Source organism: Rhipicephalus microplus, chromosome 9, assembly GCF_043290135.1.
Source record: "Rhipicephalus microplus isolate Deutch F79 chromosome 9, USDA_Rmic, whole genome shotgun sequence".
NCBI classification, from domain to species: Eukaryota; Metazoa; Arthropoda; class Arachnida; order Ixodida; family Ixodidae; genus Rhipicephalus; species Rhipicephalus microplus.
The window spans coordinates 85,436,801-85,459,165 of NC_134708.1; positions in this window are offsets into that span (position 1 = coordinate 85,436,801).

Genomic DNA, 22,365 nt, shown 5'->3' on the forward strand with positions numbered 1-22,365 from the left:
ATTTTGGTTTGTGATGTAAATCGCTTCTCCAATTCTATTGCAATTTCCGTTAATGTATCTTCCAAATCAGTTGGAGAAAAAATAACTGAGTCAATATTTACGTGTGCTGTAATAGCTTTACGATTACGGAGAAATCTGAATAGAGCTTTCTTGTTGCCACTCTTGGATAAGTAGCTGTACCGTTTTTCTTCATAAGCGTCTTTCGCTAATGAAACTGTTCTCCTAAAGGTAGCTTTAGCAAATAAGTAATTTCTCCAATTAGTCGGACATTGATTGGTGAGGAGTTTTTTCCATGCAGTGTTGCGGCGTCTATAATCTCTGGCGCAATCTGCATTCCACCAGGCAGATATGAATTTTCCCTTTGTTGAAGATGTAGTGAGCTGTGATTTTTTAATTGTACACTTTAGGGTGGAACAAAGGCTCATAGCTTTCATATTTGCTTCCATATTGGGCAAGGAAGACAGCGTTGACTGTAAGTTCTTTTTAAATTTAGAGTAGTTTACAAAACTTTGCGCCTGGCGATCTACCGTCACTAAAGGAATGCTGACATCAAATACCAGGGGGCAGTGATCACTACTTGTAGCAGTATCAAGAACAGTCCAAAACGATATTGTCACACTTGAGCTAGCAAATGTCAAATCTAAGACGGACCTCGAATTACATCGAACGAATGTCGGAACTCTGGAGTTCCAACAAATAAGGTTATTCCGATTAGTCCAGTCCCACAACCGTTTTCCTGATGAATCAGTGCGGAATCCCCATGAAACGTGATGGGAATTGAAGTCTCCCGCAACTAGCATACTGTTTCGGCAAAAACTCGCAGTCACGTCAAGGGCTCTTTCACTTGTATTCCAGCCGGAAAGTAGTTGTTGACTATAGATAGTGGCGCGCATCCGGGAAAGTGAATTTCCAGAACCAATACTTCATAATCGCCCGATATTTGTTGGTAAACTAAGTGTGCTTTATGGCAAATTTTGGATGAAATGAAAAACATTAATCCTCCACCACGTGAGTCTCGGTCCAGTCGAAAGCACTGATAGTCTTTTAGATAGAAGTTTTGATCAGCAGACAGCCAAGTTTCTTGTAAAATTATGAGCATTAGCTGGCGCGCACGTGAGGAAAGTTTTCTTTTTCTTCTCTTCTTCTCATGGCTATTAGCCACTGCAGGGGATTCAGAGTGTTAAATGAACTTTATTTTGTTGTTTTTAAGTGCTTCTTTGCAATACTCCTCGATTGAGCTTGGAATGAATAATACAACAAACTAATTAAACAATATTAGAATTTTTACGTATAAAAAATGATGAAATTAGGTAAATATTTTTTTGTTTGACTGATTAATTCCTCTGTGGCGTAGTAAGCATTCCTCTGACTATAGCCTCGAGTAAAAAGGCGCCAAACGAAGGAACAACTGATTCGGATATTTCCAGACCCAAGTTTTGAAGAGGTGGTGCTGGAAATTTTCTCCCGACCGATGTGTACACGCAACAGGATAAAATTATGGGTAATTGTAGCCTCCTTTTTACAAAGCGATGAGACAAAGAGGAGACAGCGCTTGACTTGCTCTATTTAGGTAAAAGTGTTGCTTGCTTGTTCCTATATGCTTTGGCTTGTGCCCACTATGGATGATTGGCCATTAAACTTGCGGGTATTGTAATGTGAATAATCATTGGGTGAGTTAAAAATAAAGTAGGTAAACAACTAATATTTGAAATGAATAATTATATGGCAATTCTAAAGAACTGCAATTTTAATACTTCTAGAAAAGAGTAAAAGTTGACAAGCAAACCGACAATGACACTCCTGTTGCTGTGACCCAGAGAAGAAGCCCCAAAGGAAAGGATATTTCCGGAATTGATATTATTGTTTAGTTTTCGAACTATAGTTTCTGAATATTTCTTTCTGTGGCTTGTGGAACGTCGGGAATTAATAAAAAAGTATCGATGTTTTTTGGCTCTTCAAAGTAAAAGTAAAGAAGAGATGGCACCCCATCAGACTTGTATACGTAGAAAATTATAAGTGGAAGCGGCACCAAAATTTTTAACGCACACTTTGAATTTGCGATAGGGGCATTATTTATAAGTGATTTATTTAATATATTAATATGGCTCTGAAAAGAAAACCTTTTCAATGTGCTTTCGAGTGCTCCTCACGTCTCAATGAAACCCGCCATAAGAGCCATGCCACTCATTTCACCGAGTGCTCGACGGGGATGGTATATCGAATTTCTATGACATGCGTTAAAGCATCGGGGTTGTGCACAGAACCACGACCCTCGAGGTGGAGATAATGGAACAATAGCATCGCCAGGTTGCCAGGCCATCTTAGCGGTTCGGCCATTCCCAACTTCGTGAGCACAGCACCGGTATACATTATGTGGGCGCTCTCCGTCTTCACTGTCCACGTGTCGTCAGAGAAGTGTCCACGGTCTTCGCTGTGCAAGCTATCTTTCTTAGCTGGCATACAGCAGTGTCTTATGCTCATGTGTTACTTGAAAGGTCTTTGAACGATTGATGATGATTGATTTGTGAGGTTTAACGTCCCAAAACCACCATATGATTATGAGAGACGCCGTAGTGGAGGGCTCCGGAAATATCGACCACCTGGGGTTCTTTAACGTGCACCCAAATCTCTGTACACGGGCCTACAACATTTCCGCCTCCATCGGAAATTCAGCCGCCGCAGCCGGGATTCGAACCCGCAACCTGCGAGTCAGCAGCCGAGTACCTTAGCCGCTAGACCACCACGGCGGGGCAAGGTGTTTGAAAGAGTTCATCTGCGTGTGCGGAGAGAGGCTACGTGCCATGATTGCCCGCCTGCCAGCTGCGACAACGGTGAACTGTGCCGTGTGTAGCGGGGCGCGCTTTGGCGGTGGGGCACGCCTTGAAACCGGTGGCTACTGCCTGCCGTGGGTGCTTTCATTCTGGTTTAGCATTGATGTAGTCATTTCTTTATAGAGTAGAGCAAAGAAATAATGAATATTCAATGAAGCGATCAAAACTTGGAAAAGGACATAGTGATTATTTAGTAATTGTTCTTTTTGTTACATTACTTCACAACGGTGGGCAACGGTATGTCGTCATAGTCGAGCCGTCAGTGCTAGCTTTCTGTCACCACGCTTATGTTTGATGAAACAGTTTGTCACGAGCGATAAAAATGTGGGGCGTATCACATCCCATCTACATGTAGTAAGGTATACATAGGACAAACAGTGTGTTGAAACGAACGGCTGAGAGACCGTGTTCAGCTTGCAATTTATTGTAGAGTAGAGACGAAGCTTACTAACTCAGCGTTTTGTTTGGGTGTGTTGGTGCGTCATACTGTGTTTCTTTAGCGCAGGGAAAAAACACGGACAGGGAAAGACGGAACAGGTGCTAACTCATCAGATTGTTTATGCCAAAAAAGGATAAGCATATATGCAGGCACCAGTGCTTTTCATTCATCGTTATCAGACGCAATTTGCACATTCACATAACTTTACGTAGATAAGCGAACTTCATACACGAAAGCGCAACCAACGTTATAAAAACACAGTTGTCGACCAGCCTATCTTCGAAATGACCATTCAAGTGTCGATTTCCGTACGATGTGCACGGCGAGTTCTATCGAGTTCAGGTACCAGCAGAGGTGAGCTGACCCTCGAAACAATCTAGGCTGAGATGACTGATAGACCAGCAGATAACTGTTTCTAAACCGTCAATTGCCATTTCGTGTAAGGAGTTAGCCTATCTACGTAACGATATGTGAGTTCACGATGTGCGTTCAATCATGATGATATAAAAGCGATGGTGCCTATGTATGGTTATCTTTTTCCAGATTAAACATTGCTGCAAGTTAGCGCCTGTCCTTTCTTTCTCTGCCCAAGTTGTTTTGTGCGCTGAAAAACTGCTTCCTTGTAGAGCCAGCGAATGACTTCTCGTTTAAAGCCCATCCTTGGTTGGAAATATGAGTCGATACAAAGCGGCGTTAAAGCTCTAGAAGCCTTCAATGTAAAAAAGAAGCCATCAAAAAAGAATGCATCAGCGAACCGTCACAAGTGTACAAACGCGAAGTCGTTTTAGAAGCGCTAGGTTGAAAAAAAAACAACGCAGGAATACCAAACATGCATTCGCAAGAATTAGAAGAAATGTTATATTTAATAGGATGTACTGCGTTAACTATTAAAGTAAATACTGAAATAGTTACCTCGACATACACTGACCTCTTAATAAAGTTTTCTTGAGTTAATTTCTTTTAGTACTTTTGAATGTAGAAACGCTACAGAAGGATTAGCATGCTCAACGAATAGTGCAACCTGCCACTTTTCCCGAACCAAGACGAAACTGCATGTTGGCGTTACAAACGAGCTTCCAATGTATTTCACGGCTGAGATTTGATTGTATTCATGTAGAAAAAGATCATCAATGACTTCATGATAAGTACATATTTATTCGCAGTGCAATAGAACTAGTCACCATAATGTGCATAAACCAGCGTAACATCTGGCCATTTTCGATAAATCGGATATTGAGTGCACTATACAATGATGTTCATGCTATGTCAATGACTCATTTACAGACTGAAAGGATGAAACAGAATATCTTGTGAGGCCTGCCTAAGCAATCAGTGGCATGTGTCACAGCAACCGGCAAGCAACAAAAAGGCCGAACGTGTTACATAGTAGTAATACCAGGCATGAAAGGGATGATAACGGAAAAACACACAAAGCGCAGACATTCAGTAAGAATGCATACAAAAGATAAATAAGACGAATATAAGACATTTTACAAAATATAAAAAAACGAGAAAATGAAATGAAAGCACAACGGTGTTTGTGAATACAATTATCAAGCTCGGGATTCTTGCAACAACAGACTTCTCGGTATATATACGGTGTGAGCACACGGAATCAAATTTCGTTGAAGAAAAGTTTGTCAGAGCTTCCTCATTTCTTGCTTTTCTTTCATGCGTAAAATGCTCGCACACGCGGCCATTATGTCAGATGCATGGGTCATATGCGGCGATTATATGCCCCACCATATGGTTGGTGATACAGGTTTCTGGGATATTACAGGTTCCTGGGATTTCTGGGATTTCTGTGCACATTATGAATGATGAAGTTGTAGGTGAATAGTCCTGTGCTGAGGGGCAACTGTTTCTGTTGTTCACAACCGTCGTGCACGCTTGGCTGGTGGTCGAACGCCAAGATCATTCCGAGGTTCTTGGTTCGACGAAGGCACGGGGGAATTCGTGGTGGAGGCTGCACTCGAGGCCCCACTTGAAGATGGCAAAGGTCTTTTCTTGGGATTTGACGTTGCATTCCCTAGCAAGCCTGTAAGTAGGAGCAAGGAATAAAACAGTGAAAGAAGATCTGAAAATTCATAGTGCAACAAAAATGAAATCTACCACTCTTTCATCATAACAAGGTCATGTTTTTTGAGAGAACATATAAGCTCAAACAAACACAAGAACAAGAGGAAGGAAAAGCTATGTTCATGTGTACCACCGATAGAAGTCAGAGTGTTGGCTTCTTTTTTATTTATAGTACAGCTTTCTTATTAATCGAAATAAAACAAAGTTAGTCGTCTTGAAAAATCATGCAAAACTAAACAATCAAGACATTATTGACAATTATTCTGTTCGTCAAAGTATTTCTCAAGGCCTAATAATCACACTACAACATGCTTTGCTGAACTTCCCTGCATGTAATCATTGTGCACTCATATTGCTCACACACATACTCAATCTAGTCGGAAGAAACATATACAGACCTATAACATTTGAGAAGTTCACAGTGGCTAATTATTCAGTGAAAGCTGGCGCACTCAGTGTTAGTACCCATTTTGATTGCATTGTTGGAATCCTTTGAGGAAACTAGTTACATTGTGCTCAGCTGCCTGCAACACTTGCACCATCATAATTCACAGAACTGCATGGAGAGGCCGGACACTCAAAATGCATCAATATAAAGGTTGTTTGTAAGCAGTTCCCCAACTTCGCTTGAGATGAAAAAAAGCCACAATATTTAGTAGCTTTCAATAATATATTCAGCATTAGTACGGCTAATATTATCTGGCCATACTACATGCCAAACGTAACTTTTAATGACTTCCAGCTGTGGCTGTGCTCTGAAAGATTTAAAAGCACACAAGATTTGTGCTTAGAGTTTTAGGAATAACGCTTTCTTGTTTGCAGAATTCTTTTCCAATAATAACCAGTTTGCCTTGATAATATTATTTAAGGAATTATCCACTACACACAAAAAACCACCTCCCCGAAAGGACGTATGAGGAAATTGCGTATTGCGTATACACCAACGTTGGCAGCACAAACGCGTTTCAAACGCACTGCGATCAGGTGGTGGCAAGTCACGTTCAATTCAAGAACGTAGGGGCTCCATTTGCTAGGGGCGAGAAAAATTGCGCTCGCCCGCTGCTGCTGTGGGCAGCTACAGACACCAATACGTGACATGGTAGAAACTCCGGTATTCAGGGACGTGCGCGCCCGCAGTTACTGCTATGGTAGAGGGGTGCAGGACAGATCCCGAAGGACGCCTGACAATGCCCGACAAAGAAATTATACTCCTTAAAAAAACGGTCAACATGATGTAAAGAGTACTGCGTGGCTTCAGATGTGCCACAGAGGAAGTTTTTACGCGGCGAGTGACTGCAAAAAAATTATCTTTAGACAACTTGGCAGCACCTGCAATGAGTGTTCTTTTATAGCCACGTGGCTTATTCAGCGCCCTTTAAGTAGAATAAGCAAAAAGAGCTAGGCCGGTGTGGTCCTCACCTTGCTCCGAAGAGCTGCCCCTGGACTGGTGAGGTTGGTACAATGAGCCCTGCAGAGGCTGGGCGGAGTGCCTACTGTTCTTAATGGCTGCCGAGGAGGACGAGGCAGTAGGCGAGGGCTTGTACTGGCCGCCCGTTTGCAATTGAGGGTGGTGCGGCAGCTGCTGCTTCGTGTAATGATAGCCAGAGTGGTGACTGCTGTCATGGCGTGAAAGATGGCTTGAGCTGGGGTTGTAACTGGAGCTCTGCTGTTGATTGCGCGTGCTGGGCTGGCTAGCAGAATACGCGCTGCGACCACTGCTGCTCACATGATTACTATAGTGTTGTTCGGTAGACAGAGAGCTGCTCCTATTGCTACTGCTACTCCTTGTTTCTGCAGGATCTGTAAAAAGATAAATATATGCCCAGGGTGTTATAAAACGGACATCGGTCCATTCTTAAATGCTGCCTCAATCCTCCCTTTCTCTTGAAATTTAGGCTTTCAAGCAGTGATAAGGACTCGTACAGTGTTACATTGTATTAGTCTTATTCACTAGTAGGGACAATGTTATGTTGTACAAGACTTCTACCAATACTATTTCCATTGATACAAAAAGTAATATTCCACAATATTATTCATTCTATTGTTTTAAACATAGTTTTGGCAATATTCATGGAATTTATATAGATTTCACGAGTAATGCCAAAAACCATGAGGGCCCAAAAAACATACATGCAGTGCTAGCGACTACTTTTCTATTAAATGCAATAGCCAAATATGCCTCTTGACAATCAAATTAGAAATTAACCATCACTGTGAACAACGTAGCCCAAAACATTTGCAAGAATACTTTCAATTGAAAAAAAACGCATCAAGGCTCGTTGTTTTTCCCTTTTTAAACAACGTAGTAATGAAAACTGACAGACAAATGTGCCTACAATAGTAGAATGAATGGTCTAAACACAAATTCTAATGTAAATGTGCAGAAAGAAAAGTGGTAAAAAAATTACTTGCTAAAAGCTGTATTAGAACCTCGTACTTTCGAATAGCACGTTCAATGCTCAACCACCCAACCGCAATACCGGAAGCCTCCACGTTCACTAAATGGGTTATAAATATATTTTCAACAAGTGTCAATATGCAGGATGTTTGTCAGCAGTGCCCTAACTTGAATGGGATGGTAGATGGGAACGAAATGTCGCAAAAATTCAAAGCTTCCACCAATATATTTTGCATCCGTACTCCAAACAGCAGCAGAACAAACACAATCTTTTTAATGCCTTTCCGTCCTGGTTGTGCTTTGAAAAAATAAAAAAAACACAAGACTTGTGGTTGGATTTTTACTTAAAGTTTCTTCCAATACTAACCATTATGGCTTTATGATTTTGCCGGATACGATTTGAGGGAATGGCGATGAGATAAAGAACTATTAGCAACCTAAAATTATTAGAATTCATGCGGAGCTCCAAAAATGTCACTTAGGAGTTTCTTTATGAGTGGTGTGAGTGCGAAGTAGAATATTTTCAGACAACATGGCAGCACCTGCAATAAGTGTTCCTTTACATTCACTCGGCTCGTTCACGGCCCTTTCTGAAAACAAGGAAAAAGAGCTAGACTGGTGTGGTCCTCACCTTGCTTAGAGGAAATGCCCCTTGACTGGTGGGGTTGAAGCCATGAGCCCTGCAGAGGCTGGGCCGAGTGCCTGCTGTTCTTGCTGCCTGCCGCGGAAGACGAGTAAGCAGTCGATGGCTTGTAATGGCCGTCAATACGTGATTGAGGAGGGTGTGGCAGCTGCTGCCTCGGGTGATGATTTTGAGAGTGGCGACTGCTGTCGTGGCGTGAAAGATGGCTTGAGCTGGTGCCGTAAGCAGAGCTCTGCTGTTGATTGCGTGTGCCGGACTGGCTAGCAGGATGAGTGCTGCCACCACTGCTGACATGGCAACCGCTGCTGCTCGCGCGATTACTATGTTGTTGCTCCCTAGACAGCGAGCTGCTCCTATTGCTACTGCTACTTCTTGTTCCTCCAGGATCTGCGCAAAGATAAACCGATGCCCAAATCATTAGAACACACATATCTGGGCACTCTTAACTGCTGGCTACCTCCTCCCTTTGTCTCAAATGTCGAGCTTTAATCAGTGATGACGACTGGTGCAGTGTTACTCAGTCCTCATCACTAATGGGAGCAATAGTATAATGTACAAGGCTATTAACTATACTATTATGAATATTACGAGAAATTTAGTAATTTCGCCATAATATTCATTTCTCTGCTGTTAAACACACAGTATATAAAAAATCCTATGAATTAGGCCAAAACAATTCATGAGCGGCCTACAAAGGATGCATACAGTGGTAGAGACAACTTTCCCTCTAATATAGCCAAATATGCTTTTGACAATCAAAAGAAAATAAACCATGAGTGTGTACAATTTAGCTTCTCAACTTTGTAAAGATAATCTTATTGAAGGAATTAATCTAAATGTATTTCCTTATTTACACTGTGCGTAATTAGGAAAGCGCAGTCCTATTTAAGTGCAAAATTCGAAAAGTTGCAAGCAACACCCACCCATGGCGTTGTCATTCCTCATCGAGGAAGTGCTGCTTCTGCCATTGACGGGTTTGCCAATGGGAGGCGGGGCCCGAGTCTGCTGGGCCACTTTGTTGCCCGCGAGGCCATACAGGTGGTCGCGGTGGTTTGCAAAGAGCCACAGCGCCACGTTGACGTCACCCAAGGCGTCCTGGACGCGTCGCGCCAGCTTGTCTTCCTGGCCAGGAAGCACCTGTAAGCACAAAACCACGAAACGGGTGGTGCCATCGAATTTCCAGGTATGACAAGCCTCGTGTGAATTTTTCTGCATGCAAGGACAACACAAGAATAGTGGGACATGGCGAACGTTTAAAATAGTCACTTCCAAAGTGCACGTTAATACTAAATTCACCAATCGAGGCCAATTACTTTAGCGCATTCAGCATTCACGTAGCTCCATATGAAGGGCCGCGAAAAATGTCGTAACACCACCCCGTAACTATACTGAGGTGGGCACCGTGCGGACATCTTCTGCTGCAAAGTTACTATCTATCTATCTATCTATCTATCTATCTATCTATCTATCTATCTATCTATCTATCTATCTATCTATCTATCTATCTATCTATCTATCTGTATATCTATCTATCTATCTATTTTTTAAAATATTTATTTAGTTATCTATCTATCTATCTACATACCAACGTCTTAGTGCTCACATGATCACTCAATGACTTCGGGTAGACCAAAATAGGTATGGGAACTTATAAGGTCTTGGCGATTCTCACTTTCTGGACATGACATGAAAAATTTGAAAATCTGGTCGCATACAATGTCAAACCCTTTGCTCCTGACATGTTTGGAACATATTCGCCACCACGGGGCGCTATATGCGGCTATGTGCTTCATCTGATTCATCTGCGTTGAATCACCGCTTGGTGGCACTGGCCACCGCTCGATCTATAGGGTACAGCCATATCCATCGATATATCCATCGATCCATCCATCCATCCATCCATCCGTCCATCCATCCATCCATCCATCCATCCATCCATCCATCCATCCATCCATCCATCCATCCATCCATCCATCCATCCATCCATCCATCCATCCATCCATCCATCCATCCATCCATCCATCCATCCATCCATCCATGCCACCGGTTTATGACAGTATATACCTAGCGAGGGACAGCGAGTAGACACATTGGTAAATTCAGTGCGATAGCATTAAGAGAAGCCAGCGTTAGCACCGCAGGCTCGACGATTTCAAAGAATTTATTTTACGGTGCCAGCAGTATTGTGATTCAAGTATTGTACCTGGCAGTATGTATTCTCCCACAGAACCACGCCAGGTCTCGGAACTGTTTTGGAAAAACACCCCGTGCAGGCATAACACAGATGAAACGTCAATTCTGTTTCCACTGCCACCCATCTCACTTTTCTAAAATACACATGATACATCCGTAACGTCGTGGCAGCGACCATTACACTTAAGTACTGACCACTGATGTTTGTCTACGTAGGACCAAGGTTACCATCTTCGAACTCACTCACGCTACATTTTGGCTTACCACTTCAGCCTTTGATAATACCCTTGTTTTTCTTGCAATCCTAACTCCACTATAAAAAAAGTGGGTGTGTATAGTACATGCCACTGTTCAACAAACTTGTTTGTGCGTTTACCTTTTTCCACATATTTAGTGTCTCTTCGTAACGTTTTGCTAATTATATTCAACACTACATTCAAAAGCCCCTATACTTCGTAATAGTACTGCCATCTGCTCTCTCTCTCACCGCCTCTTCTTCGGTGTGTACTTTGTTTTCCTTCGCTTGCGACAGTGACGCCCGTAGAACGCGCCACGAGCTTGCAGTTTGCGTTCGAGTGGGTGGCGCGCCGCCGCTGCTGCTTAGTTACAGCCGCTCCTGTACAACTGTGGCCGTGTGCCATTACTCGCATACGGCGTTAAGTAATGATCCTTCCGCGTTGATTTTCTCAGCAATACTGGGTGCGCTTACCATCAATATTACGGCTGAAGAGCTGCTGCAAGTTATACACAAGTTGTAGCGAATTGCACGTTGTTTAAACTTCATTTCGCATCGTGGTGTTCTCTTGTATATCTGGCGCTAATATACATGGCTGGGGTTATTGAGAACAGGTTTAAATCAAATTAAGTAAACTTGGTACGCTAAATATTGAACCGGCAAGATATAATTAACTCTCAGCTGTGCTGTCTCAAGCCACGCCGTTTGGGAAGGAATAGTTCCCATGTGTAAAAACTATCTTGATATTTTATAAGTGCAGCAACGTTAACAATGTCCATTAAAGTGCTCTCTCAGAACTTCGTGACGTTTCACATGCTACTTCTCCTCTACCTGTCCAATGCCTAGTGCACTCAGTACGCCGTTCTGAGATGTTTGTCCTCTGCGGCGCAGTTTGCTGCCATTGTCTCGAGCTTTTCCTGCCTTCATAGTTGTTCATAAAATTTAGGTGATAAAGGTCGTTCTTGCACATGAAAACGATTTCGATTTGCTGGATGGCCAAGATGGTGCTCTGATGTAGACGTCAAAAAACGCAGTCGCGTCAATGCCGATGAAATTATCGCTCGTTTATTTCTAGCGATGAATTATCTGAGCTCAACGCACAGTATCGCGTCAAAGCAATGACAAATTAAGAGAAACACAGCATGACAATGCGTAATGTCCACAACAGTAACGCAACACACACCCCTTCCACTTTTGTTAAGTTGACCGGAGTGTATCATACCTTGACGGGGCTCATGAGGGGGGGACATTCTCCTGGATCTCCTCCACCCAGACCACGCACGCGAAGGGCCCGAGCCTTTCGCGCCTGCTCTCGAAGGGCTGCACGCTCGGCGCTGCGCAAAGAGCAAGAAGATAGCACTGTTAGGGACACTGCTCTGATATGCTGAGCCTTCGGTTTTGCATGTCAATGATGCTATCAGATCTCAAAGCAGTCGTGGACTCCGCAGTTTTTGCCCACATGCGGTTTAATGTGAAAACGAGTGACCACCAAGTTTCAGTCAAGACTTAAGTGTCACAATATTTTGGGCCACGTCGCCATCTTTTTCACTCTAAAAACCCTTTCGGCAAGAATGTGCATATGAAGGCGCACAGTACAAAAGCTTACATATTTCGATGGCCATGAGGTTTTACAAAATAACAGCAGGCGGAAAAAGAATGTGTTTTATAACCTTGAAAAGTGTTACTTGTCAACACCGTTGGCATCACGACACAAACCAATATAAAAACGCGCTCCTCAAACCACGTTAATGCAAAACACGCTTGAATCTGTAAAAAAGGCGCTCCAAGAGTACGCCATTACCTTTTCGGGGAAACTTGCTCCCTTAAGGCCCGTCTGCACAGCACCAATGTCAGTGTTCGAAGGCAAAAGTAATGCCTGTAGCCTTACCACGAAATATTAGACGACATCCTACCACCATGTCGAAGCAGCGAATAACCTTACACTGGCAAGATGCCTCACTTTACATCGAATGTATGCAAGGGACAACGCGCTGGCCGTCCCGCAGGAAAAATACGAACGTTGCAACATTGTTTATCAGGTACGAGCGACTGGTTAAAACATTGACTGGTTACACCTTTTGTTAACACAACGGATGCTGACAAATATGACAATAGCAGCTAAGCTTCAACAGGCCAACCTTCATGAAACTCAACAAGCGAAACCAGCGAACAAGGAAAAGCAGGCAGTGACGTTGCGAAAATCATTCATATGAGTGAGTCAATGAACAAGTGACCGAGAATAAACACAGTAAAAGAAGGCGTTAAATAAATTCATTCCGGTGTAAGTCTTCAGTGTCAGTGAGCGAAATAGATCGCTAGCTGACGCAACGGAGATTGAAACACAATTTAGATGTGCGAAACGCAGTGGTAAGCTTTCCGACAAATCACAGCGAACAATGTGGATGTTTTCCCGTTTTACAAAACTCCAAATTTTGAAATAGACATTGCAGAAGACAGAACTCCAAATATTCGAAGCATTTGTAAATGTAACTGCCTTAATACTTGCGATGAATGACTCGCCTTACCAGACAATCTTGTTCGCTTTTAATTGCTTCAGTTTTGCTATTGCTGATTCATTTAAATTTGTTTTTTTTTATTTTGTGTGTATCTGTATTAACCACCTTGCTGGGACCTTGAATCTGCAGTATTGAATAAATAAATGAAATAATAATAGCCACGGGAAACAGTGGCACTTGCAAGCCATCTATTTTGCTAACTGACACGAAGCTGCAATACCTCAGTGGTTTCATTATTTGCATCTTTTTACCATTATTATTCTAGGTAATTTTTTCGTTGATTTACCAACATGAATTTTTATTGCGGTGACCCAGTGTGTTGTGCCTTGTTCGCCAGTTTCGCTTCTTAAGATTCATGAAGTTTGGCTTAATGAATTCTTGCTGCTGCTGTACACCTTGTCATAAACCGTTTCGGCTTCTTTGCCTTCTGCTTAAGTGTCCGAGTGCCACACCTAGAGTTTCGAAATAGACGTCAGGTCATTCTTTGAAACTTTAGATGGCATTCTGACATGGCAGGTTTTGCTCTAAACGCAGCATGGTTTAAGCCGCGAAATTCAGTTTTAGGTTGAGTGCTCCTCTGGTCGACTGCCTTTCTTCGTCCTCGTGTTTCGCTGTGTTTCCCAGCTAACGTTAACAAAAGCCAATATTGAATATTGTGTATGCGTGAGTGCAGAGTGCAGAGACTGAGAGCTACTTATGATGATGGGGCATCAAGAAATTTCTCGATATGCTCCAGTTACGCTCCAGCAGCGCGTCGATGACACAAGAAGAGGAACAAAAGAAACGGCATGATAAGGCCACGAAGACGTTAACGACAGAGCTTTCTGAGCCATTGCCGATAAGTTCTCAATTTGCACTCAGGTAAAGCATGTCAGCCGACGTGCAGCCCGGTCAACCCAGAGAGAGCGCACTGCATTCTGTGAGAATCCCTGATGTGCACAGAGCTTTGACGACATCCGTCAGCATATATAGTCACTGACCAAACTTGCCTCCTCGTCTAAGCGAACCCTTCGGAAATGAAACTAAAATACCGGCAGTTCAGTGGCTGAAAAAAAGATATGCTGCTGACATTCTGAGTCTAAGTACGAGCACAATACTATATGGTTCTAGGGCAGAAATCAGCGGAAGATAAATAATTCCCCTGTTTCTCTTTAGCAAGCCTACTCCCCTAGCTAACGTCGTTAGTGCAAGGGTTCACAAGCAGCAATAACGCTGTGCATCAAACGAATATTGCTTTTCTCAAGAGTTAGTTAACTGGAAGTGTAAATGAATGGAAAAAGAACAGACGAGACAGCGAGTGGCACTGGAGACACACCCGAGCAGAAAGGATCGTTTCTAGAAACTTCACAATAAAACTTTACCTTACTCCACTCTGTCCAAACGATGCAGAGCTAGTTGACATCGAAGAACATTCTGTGCTGCCTGGTTCCGGGCTTTTGCGTTCTGAGTGCACCATAGGTGATGATTTGCTGGTGTACGACTCGTGCTGTGCTGAGGCGGAATGGTTTTCTTTGTTCGAATTCATGAAGGGTGCGCCGGCAGTGGGTGCTGGAGTGACAAGTATACTCGAAACTCCTTGGCTCTTTGGCACCAAAGAAATTTTCATCCTGTCTGCTTTTGGGTCGTTGGTTTCTGTGTGCACCATCGGTGACGAAGAATTGGCAGACGACTGCTTCTGTGCTAAGACGGAACTGTTCTCTTTGCTCACATCTTTGAAGGGTGCACGTCCAGTAGGTGGTCGAACGACAAGACCACTCGGTAGTCCTTGGTCCTTTGGCACTGAAGAAAACCAGGTCCTGTCTGCTTCTAAGTCCTCGGTTTCTGTGTGCTTCCCCACTGATGAATAATCGGCAGACAACTGCTTCTGTGCTGAGACGGAACTGTTTTCTTTGTTCACATCTTCGCAAGGTGCACGGGCAGTGGGTGGTCGAACGACAAGACCACTCGGAAGTCCTTGGCTCTTTGGCACTGATGAAAATTTGGTCATGCCCGCTTCTGTGCTTATGGTTTCCTTGTGCACCATTGGTGATGAATAATTGATAGACGAGTGGTGCTGTGCTGAGCCAGAAATGCTTTCTTTGTTCGCATTTTTGGAAGGTGAACGGGCAATAGGTGGTCGAAAGGCAAGACCACTCGGAAGCCTTTGGCTCTTTGGTACCGAAGAAAACTTGGTGCTGCCTGCTTCTGCGTCCCTGGTTTCCTTGTGCACCATCAGTGATGAATAAATGGTAGACGAGGGGTGCTCAGGAAGTACCTGTAACCACAAAACAACGAAACGGATGGTGCCATCAAATTTCAAGGTATGGCAAGCCTCGTGTGAATTTTTCTGTACACAACGACAACACACGAATAGTGGGACACGGGAAACGTTTAAAATAGTCACTTCCGAAGTGCACGTCAATAATAAATTCACCAAGCGAGGCCAATTACTTTAGCGCAACCAGCATTCACGTAGCTCCATATGAAGGACCGCAAAAAGTGTAATGGCACCCCGTAACTATAGTGAGGTGGGCACCGTGCGGACATCTTCTGCTGCAAAGTTACTATCTATCTATCTATCTATCTATCTATCTATCTATCTATCTATCTATCTATCTATCTATCTATCGATCTATCGATCTATCGATCTACCGATCTATCTATCTATCTATCTATTTATCTATCTATCTATCTATCTATCTATCTATATTTCTATCTGTCGATCTATCTGTCGATCTATCTATCTATCTTTTTAAATATTTATTTAGTTATCTATCTATCTATCTAGATGCCAACGTCTTAGTGCTCACAATGATCACCTAATGACTTAGGGTAGACCAAGATAGGTATGGGAACTTATAGGGCCTTGGCGATTCTCACTTTCTGGACATGACATGAACAATTTGAAAATCTGGTCGCATACAATGTCAAACCCTTTGCTCCTGACATGTTTGGGACATATTCGCCACCACGGAGCACTGTATGCGGCTATGTGCTTCATCTGATTGATCTGCGTTGAATGACGGCTTGGTGCCGCTCGCCACCGCCCGTTCTATAGGGTACAGCCATATCCATCCATCCATCCATCCATCCATCCATCCATCCATCCATCCATCAGTCCATCCATCCATCCATCCATCCATGCATCCATCCAGCCATCCATGCCACCGGTTTATGACAGTATATACCCAGCGAGGAACAGCGAGTACCCATATTGGTAATTCAGTGCGATAGCATTAAGAGAAGACGGCGTTGGCACCGCAGGCTCGACGATTGCAAAGAATTTATTTTACGGTGCCAGCAGTATTGTGATTCAAGTATTGTACCTGGCAGTATGTATTCTCCCACAAAACCACGCCAGGTCTCAGAACTGTTTCGGAAAAACACCCCGTGCAGGCATAAGATTGATGAAACGTCAATTCTCTTTCCACTGCCACCCATCTAACTTTTCTAAAATACACTTGATACAGCATTAACGTCATGGCAGCGACCATCATACTTAAGTACTGACCACTGCTGTTTGTCTACGTAGGAGCAGGGTTACCATCCATAGTGGGCAGCGCACAAAAGGAAACACACAAGAGAAGGAATCAGGACAAGCGCTGGTCTAACAACTGAAAGTTTTATTTGAAAGAAAGCATATATATACATGTGTACACAGAAAATCAAGTGCTACGCAAGATTACATCCGATCAATGAAACCAATCTCCTGTTCAGATAAAGAAACAGATGGCTGGCTAACGCAAATGCCAACACTCTTCGCCATGTGGTAAGCCTCAGCAATCTCACGTGTCCTTTGACTATGATGGCGGTCGATGATTGCGGTTTGCTCAAAAGAAGGAATACAACCGCAATCGCGGCAATGGCTGGCGAGGTGAGACAGAACCCCACCCTTTAAAGAATTTTCATGCTCCCGTAGCCTAATATTAATACATCTACCAGTCTGTCCTATGCAGACACTCCCGCACGAGCAAGGAATTTTATAGACTACCCCTGTCGAACATGCGGTATACTTCTTAACGTGCTTGATTGAACAAGTGCTATCAACCGCCCTCGTAATTCCCTTAACGCGTCTATGAATCTTGCCACATAAGCTACCCAATTTATTCCCACTTGAAAAAACAACGTCAACCCCGTACTGCCCCCCAACTTTTTTTAATCTATGTGAAATGGAATGTACATAGGGAATCACTGCAAAACGCTTTTGCTCGCGTTGAGGGGTTGCTGGTTGGTTGGTGGGCTGCGCGTTACTATTTACTTTCTTTAGCAAACGCTGTGCGCTGCCCACTATGGATAAGTTCCAACTCGCCCGCCTTTCGGTGCTACAAGGGTTACCATCTTCGGACTCACTGAAGCTACATTTTGGTTTACCACTTCAGCTTTTGATAATACTCTTGTTTTTCTTGCCATCCTAACTAAAATGTAAAAAAAAACTGGGTGCATAAAGTACATGCAACTGTTCAACAATCATGTTTGTGTGTTTACCTTTTTCCATATATTTAGAGTCACTTCGTAACGTTTCGCTAAAAATATTCAGCACTAAAGTCTGAAGCCCCTATACTTCGTAATAGTACTGCCATCTGCTCTCTCCCTTCCCGCCTCTTCTTCGGTGCGTACTTTCTTCTTCCCTTCGCTCTCGACAGTGACGCCCCTGTAACGCGCCACGAGCTTGCAGTTTGCTTTCGAGCGGGTGCCGCGCCGCCGCTGCTGCTTAGTTACAGCCGCTCCTGTACAACCGTGGCCGTGTGCCATTCTTCGCATACGGCGTTAAGTAATGATCCTTCTGCGTTGATTTTCTCTATGCAATACTGGGTGCGCTCACCATCAATATTACGGCAGAAGAGCTGCTGCAAGTCATACACGAGTTGTGCCAAATTGCACGTTGTTAATACTTCTTTTCGCATCGTGGTGTTCTCTTGTATATCTGGCGCTAATATACATGGCTGGGTTCATTGAGAACAGGTTGAAATTATATTAAGTAAACTTGGTACGCTAATTATTGAACCGGCAAGAAGTATTTAAATCTCAGCTGTGCTGTTTTGAGCCACGCCGTTTGGGAAGGAATTGTTCCCATGTGTACAAACTATCTCGATATTTTATAACTGCAGCACCATCAACAATGTCCAATAAAGTGCTCTCTCAGAACTTCGTGACGTTTCACATGCTACTTCTCCTCTACCTGTCCAATGCCTAGTGCATTCAGTACGCCGTTCTGAGATGTTTGTCCTCTGCGGCGCAGTTTGCTATCATTGTCTCAAGCTTTTACCTGCCTTCATAGTTGTTCATATAAGTTAGGTGATAAAGGTCGTTCTTGCACATGGTAACGATTTCGATTTGCTGGATGGCCAAGATGGTGCTCTGATGTAGAGGTCGAAAAACACAGTCGCGTCATTGCCGATGAAATTATCGCTCGTTTATTTCTAGCGATGAATTATCTGAGCTCAACGCACAGTATCGCGTCAAAGCAATGAGAAATAAGAGAAACACAGCATGACATTGCGTATTGTCCACAACAGTAACGCCACCCCCCCCCCTCCACGTGTGCTTAGTTGACCGGAGTGTATCTTACCTTGACGGGGCTCATGAGGGGGGGACATTCTCCTGGATCTCCTCCACCCAGACCACGCACGCGAAGGGCCCGAGCCTTTCGCGCCTGCTCTCGAAGGGCTGCACGCTCGGCGCTACGCGAAGAGCAAGAAGATACTACTGTTAGGGACACTGCTCTGATATGCTGAGCCTTCGGTTTTGCTTGTCAATGACACTATCAGATCCCAAGCCAGTCGTGGACTCCGCAGTTTTTGCCCGCATGCGGTTTAATGTGAAAACGAGTGACTACCAAGTTTCAGTCAAGACTGAAGTGTCACAACATTTTGGGCCACGTCGCCATCTTTTTCTCTCTAAGAACCTTTTCAGCGAGAATGTGCATATGAGCGCGCACAATACAAAAGCTTACATATTTCGATGGCCATGAGGTTTTACAAAAAAAAATAAAACAGCATGTGGAAAAGAACGCGTTCGATAACCTTGAAAAGTGTTACTTGTCAACACCGTCGGCATCACGACACAGACCTATATAAAAATGCGCGCCTCAAATCACGTAATGCCAAACACGCTTGAATCAGTACGAAAGGCGCTCCAAGAGTACGTTATTACCTTTTTGGACCAAGAGATACCACTTGCTCGCTGGACGCCCCGACTGCTCAGCACCAATGTCAGTGTTCGAAGGCAAAAGTAATGCCAGGAGCTTCACAACGAAATCTTAGACGAATTCCTACTACAATGTCGCAGCAGGGAATAACCCTACACTGGCAAGCTGCCTCACGTTATATCGAAAGTATGCGAGGGACAACGCACTGGCCGTACCGCAGGACACATACGAATGTTGCGACATTGTTTATCAGGTACGAGCGACTGGTTAAAACATTGACAGGTTACACCACTGGTTAACACAACGGATGCTGACAAATATGACAATAACAGTTAAGCTTCAATAGGCCAACGTTCATGAAACTCAACAAAGGAAACTAGCCAACAATGCAAAGCAGGCAGTGACATTGCAAAAATAATTCAAATGAGTGAGTCAATAAACAAGTGACCAAGAATAAACACAGTAAAAGAAGGCGTTAAATAAATTCCTTCCGGTGTAAGTCCTCAGTGTCAGTGAGCGAAATAGATCGCTAGCTGACGCAACGGGGATTGAAACAAGATTTAGATGTGCGAAAGGCAGTGGTAAGCTTCCTGACAAATCACAGCGAACAATGTGAACATTTTCCCGTTTTACAAAACTCCAAAATTTCAAATAGACAGGGTAGAAGACAGAACTTCAAATATTCGAAGCATTTGTAAATGTCTCTGCCTTAATACTCGCGATGAAAGACTCGCCTTACCAGACAATCTTCTTCGCCCTTTATTGCTTCACTCTTGCTATTGCTAATTCATTTAAACCTGTTTTTTATTTTAGTTGTATCTGTATTAACCACCTTGCGTGGACCTTGAGTCTGCAGTATTGAATAAATCAATAAAATAATCATAACCGCGGGAAACAGTGGCACTTGCAAGCCATCTATTTTGCTAACTGACACGAAGCTACAATACCTCAGTGGTTTCATTTAAGCGTCCTTTCACCATTATGATTCTTCGAAATTTTTTCATTGATTTACCAACATGACTTGTTATCGCGGTAACAGAGTGTGTTGTGGCGTGTTCGCCAGTTTCTCTTCCGAAGATTCATGAAGTTTGGCTCATTAAATTTTTGCTGCTGCTGTACAGATTGTCATAATCCGTTTCTGCTTCTTTGCCTTCTGCTTAAGTGTCCGAGTGCCACACTTGTAGTTTTGAAATACATGTCATGTCTTTCTTTCAAACTTTAGATGGCATTCTTACATGGCAGGTTAGACTCTAAATGCAGCATGGTTTGAGCCCTAAAATGCAGTTTTATGTTGAGCGCTCCTCTGGTCGACTGCATTTCTTCGTCCTCGTGTTTCGCAGCAAACGTTAACAAAAGCCAATGTTGATTTTTGTGAATTAGTTAGTGAGTGCACAGTGCAGAGACTGAAAGCTACATAAGATTATGGTGCATCATGAAATTTCTCGATACGCTCCCGTTATAATGCAAGCAGCGCGTCGAAGATACAAGAAGAGGAACAAAATAAACGGCGTAATAAGGCTACGAAGACGTTAACGACAGAGCTTGGCATGTGTGCCACTTCCTGCGCCGTTGCCAAGAAGTTCTCAATTTGCACTCAGGTAAAGCATGTCAGCCGACGTGCATCCCGGTTAACCCAGAGAGAGCGCACTGCATTCTATGAGAATCCCTGATGTGCAAAGAGCTTTTGACGACATCCGTCAGCAAATATAGTCACTGACAAAACTTGCCTCCTCGTGTAAGCGAACGCTTCCGAAATGAAACTTGAAGAGCGGCAGTTCAGTGTCTGAAGAAAAAATATGCTGCTGACATTGAGCCTAAGTGCGAGCACAATACAATATGGTTCTGGGGCAGAAATTAGCAGAAGATAAATAATTCCTCTGTTTTTAGCAAGCCTCCTCCCCTAGCTAACGTCGTTAATGCAAAGGTCCACAAGCAGCAATAACACAGTGAATCAAACGAATATTGCTTTTCTCAAGAGTTAGTTAACTGGAAGTGTAAATGAATGGAAAAAAAGCAGACGAGATAGCGAGTGGCACTGGAGACACACCTGAGCAGAAAGGATCGCTTTTAGAAACTTCACGATAAAACCTTACCTTACTCCACTCTGTCCAAATGATGCAGAGCTGGTTGACATCGAAGAACATTCTGTGCTGCCTGGTTCTGGGCTTTTGCGTTCTGAGTGCATTGTAGGTGATGATTTTCTGGTGTACGACTCGTGCTGTGCTGAGGCGGAAGGGTTTTCTTTGTTCGCATTCATGAAGGGAGCACCGGCAGTGGGTGCTGGAGTGACAAGTATACTCGAAAGTCCTTGGCTCTTTGGCACCAAAGAAATTTTCGTCCTGTCTGCTATTGGGTCGTTGGTTTCTGTGTGCACCATCGGTGCCGAAAAATCGGCAGACGACTGCTTCTGTGCTAAGACGGAACTGTTCTGTTTGCTGACATGTTTGAAGGGTGCACGGCCAGTAGGTGGTCGAACGACAAGACCACTCGGAAGTCCTTGGCCCTTTGGCACTGAAGAAAACCTGGTCCTGTCTGCTTCTGAGTCCTTGGTTTCTGTGTGCTTCCCCACTGATGAATAATGGGCAGACCACTGCTTCTGTGTTAAGACGGAACTGTTCTCTTTGCTTACATCTTTGAAGGGTGCACGGGCAGTAGGTGGTCGAACGACAAGACCACTCGGAAGTCCTTGGCTCTCTGGCACCACTGAAAGAATGGACACGCCTGCTTTTGGGCTCTTGGTTTCCTCATGCACCGTCAGTGATGAAGAACTGGGAGACGTCTCCTGTTGCGCTGAGCCGGAAATGTTTTCTTTGTTTGCATCATTGGAAGGTGCACGGGAAGTAGATGGTCGAGCGACACGACCACTCGTAAGTCCTTGGCTCTTTGGCACCAAAGAAAACTTGG